At 45.3% G+C, this 3,613-nt stretch overlaps 1 protein-coding gene and 1 pseudogene across 3 annotated transcripts in view; one reads left to right on the forward strand and one right to left on the reverse strand.

Moving 5' to 3' along the window:
* LOC104865820 overlaps positions 1 to 1,227 on the reverse strand; it is a 2,484-nt pseudogene extending 1,257 nt beyond the window's left edge.
* The window catches only part of LOC104865815 (double homeobox protein B), a 26,965-nt gene continuing 23,372 nt past the window's right edge, over positions 21 to 3,613 (forward strand). For all 3 annotated transcript variants that reach the window (XM_010629567.3, XM_010629565.3, XM_019208233.2), the window contains exon 1: positions 21 to 95. The gene's annotated coding sequence lies outside the window, so the exon portion shown is untranslated. The remainder of the gene's footprint in view (positions 96 to 3,613) is intronic.

Genomic DNA, 3,613 nt, shown 5'->3' on the forward strand with positions numbered 1-3,613 from the left:
AGACGCAGGCGGCGGCGACTGCAGGGATACCCGGCGGGGACGCGGAGGAAGAAGCAACATCCAGGGACACAGCTCAGGAGGGCAGCGCGGGGCTGGTAAGCGGAGCTGCTGTACCCGGGAAGCCAGAACCATAAGAAGAGGCTCTGCAAAGACCTCAATACCAGCAAGGACCGGGGGCACCGGAGCGGCTTCCTGCTACCTCCTACAAAGTGGAAAAACATCCAGGTCCAGCCGGGCGTGGTGGCGTACGCCTGTAATCCCAGAATTTGGGAGGCTGAGGCAGGAAGATCGCTGTGAGTTCAAGACCAGCCTGGGCTACATAGTCAGTCTCAACTACATAGTGAGACCCTGTCTCAACTCCCCTCCCCCCCAAAAAGGGCCGGGGATTTAGCCCAGAGGTTCGGTGGCCTGCCTTGAAAGCGCAAGGACCCGAGTTCAATCCCCGGTACCCTCCCCCCAACCATCCAGGTCCAGGTCCCAGTTATTACCTGTATCCGGTTCTGTCCCTTCCGATGTGGATATCAGGCGCCACCTGATGGTCACCTATGGACCGGAAGACGTTGGCGTGGGATGGTCTCTAGAGCCCAAATCTGCCTTCAGCCAGGAAGGGGAAATGGGATTTACCTCTCAAGGCCCAGGTTGGATTTTAAACGCTGGAGAACAAGGTGGGAGCGCTGTTTTTGGCGGGAAGGCTGGGATTCCTTTCCTAGAGGGGCCAGTGGGAGCTTGATGCAAGTAGGTAGTTAGGAATTTGTGTCTGGTCCCAAACAGGCTTTGCGGGCCTACGCAGGATCTTAGGATGGGATGAGGGTGTCAGGGTACAGTAACCTTCCTCTTCAGTCATCCCCAGTGGGGAACCAGTGTCACAAAGGTGCTGAGGACTGGCGGGATGGCTGCAGAGTGCAGAATGAGGGGTGGGGGGGTGCATCTGGGATCACGTGATCCTTGATCTCCTCAAGCCTTCTTGAAAGTCTGTGTGCACTCAGGGTGTCAGGAGCCAGCCTGTCTCTCTGCGATCTCTCCTGTCCAGGCAGGATCTAGCAGCATCTATGCAGCTTTTTCAGGTGAATAAAGACTTCAGTCTCTTGAACAGTGCGTCATTACTTGGCTCAGATAAAGTGTGTTCAAAGAGAATTCCCACTAGCAATCTCACAGGCGTTTCTATCAATCTACCAGTACCCCATCTGGATTGCAGATCTTCCTTCCCTTCATGGCCTTGTTGGCCATCCCCGCAGTGGTTGAAAGGTAGCCATAGACACACTGCTGATGTCCTCAGGAATGGAAGGAGCCAACCCCACAAGTCCAAGGTGTCCCTGCAGGCTCTTCGGGGATGTGATCATTTGCCTGTCCATTAAAGTGGTCAAAAAGTCAAACAGTTTTATAAAACCAACGCAAATATGTGGACAACAGAAATGAAAAATTATAGTTTGTGGAAGTGTGTTCCCTTCTGTGTATGTTACCTCAAAGTAAAGACGCAAAATCTAATTGCAAAGTTTACTCAGAAAACTTACCAAATTGTAATTTTTATTGAGGTATAATTGATAGATACAATGTTATTTATTTGTGTTGTTCAAACTGACATTTCGATACATTTATACATATATCCATCACCTCACATAGTGTTGTGCCCAGATTGCGATATCCCCAAAGACCACCAAGGAGTCGAGTCCAATACAATCACACGAGGAGTTTATTGCAAGCTCGAGCCTGGGCCCTTGGATCTCACCGACACAGTGGTTCAGAAATGAGGGCCCCAAGCCTGATTCCAAACAGCCTTTTTATTAGCAGAGAAACAGAACTAGGAGCTTTCTAAACAGGTCAATACTTAATTGGTTAACATTTTGCAAGTGTGTGTTTTCTCAATGCTTGATGGGCCCAGGCCAGGTGTCCCTCCTTGTCCTAACCACAAGTTTTTGTAAAATTAACAAAAGAAAACATCTGGTGACAACTTACACAAACAGTCATGGATTTTTCTGAGAACTTGGTAAAAGGGCATTTTGGGGTTTTTCCAGTAGTGACCTGATCACAAAATAGAGTTAGCAAAATGAAGTCAGTTTTGTCTCCACAATAGTTATCCTTGTGAGATATGAGAACATTTAAAATTTCATTTACCAAGTTTCAAATATAGACAATGTGTTATTAACTGTAGCTATCATGCTGTACATTAGATAAGTTAGCCAAATGTTCTTTGAGTTCATGTGTGTTGTTGTAAATGGTGTGTGTATGTATGTGTGTATCTGACTGTGTTGCCTAGGCTGGCATGGACTCAAGCATGGATCCTGTCTCATCCTGAGTAGCTGGGGGTACATTTTTCTACCACTGTTCTGGCTGATTTTCTTCTTTCTTGAGGCTGAGTAATATTCCAATACATTTTCTATATCTTCATTCATTCTCAATTAATACTTGAATGACAGATAGAGGTGCCACACCCTGACATCCTTGGTAAATTATCCTTTTCATAGTGTGATCTTGACTGTCAGCTTAATTAGACTGAGAGACACCTAGATTAGTAAAGCACACCCCTGGGTGTATCTGTGGGTGTTTCCGGAGACCGGCCTGAGTCAGCAAACTAAGGGATAGTATCTGCCTTCATCATGAGTGGCACCAAAGAGGCTGCCCAGGTGGAACAAAAGTACAAGCAGGAAGCCTGTCAATACGAGTAAGTCTGATTCATTTTGAGTGGGTTCCTCTTTTGCTACTGCCATCATCTGTGGACGTTAGACTTCAGCTTCTACAGCCTTTCAACACAAACTCTTACTGGTGACTCAGAGAGCTTCCAGGCCTTGAGCCCGGGACTAGGGCTGCACTCTCAGTTCCTCTTCAGAGGCTGCCAGCAGCTTGGGGTGAGTAGCTGATGGATCCCCAGGCCTCCGGTGTGCAGATGACCATTGTGGAAGATCCAGCTTCTGATCCAGTAAGCCAAACTAATAACACACCTTGGATATATACAGTCTGTTGTTCTTTTCTTCTAGAGAACCCAAACCAATACAGATTTTGATACTGACAGTGGTTCTAGTGAAACAAAATTGGAAGAATGAATTTCTTTATCTAGTTTTCTGCAATTCTCTCTTTAATTTGATTAAGCTACAGTTGCTAAATGATCTCTTTCTGATGGTGCATGGTATGAACTATTTAAAGACATGTTCAATCCATCCTACTTCAACTCCTATGAGATGCAAGGAATTTACTAACTGTATGTATGATGCTTTTGAACATTTTTGGAAAACTAAGAACTATAATGACATTGACTGATTGGATTGATCCTAGCATCAGTGGACCAAGTAATGAAGGAAAAGAGTGAGATGAAGGGATTTGATCTCCCAAATTCCACAATTTCACTATGCCCAAAAGAACTACTTGACTTTCTAATTCATAAAAGTAGGGATCTGAGGAACATGTGGGAACTGATATTAGGGGTGTGTGATGACAGCAATGGAGCATACAATTGGATCAGGATGAATTTATTGATACAGTCATATTAAGCAGGATTCTGGATTTAATGTTGTAGCTCCTAGAATTAAAGTTGCTAAAAGAAAAAGTTGACTGACATATGTAACATATGTGAATGGGCTGCAGGGCCCAATGTCCCTTATTTTACTATTTAAAAAATTTT

Source organism: Fukomys damarensis, unplaced genomic scaffold (genome assembly GCF_012274545.1).
Source record: "Fukomys damarensis isolate Sample0158 unplaced genomic scaffold, DMR_v1.0_HiC HiC_scaffold_1, whole genome shotgun sequence".
NCBI lineage: Eukaryota > Metazoa > Chordata > Mammalia > Rodentia > Bathyergidae > Fukomys > Fukomys damarensis.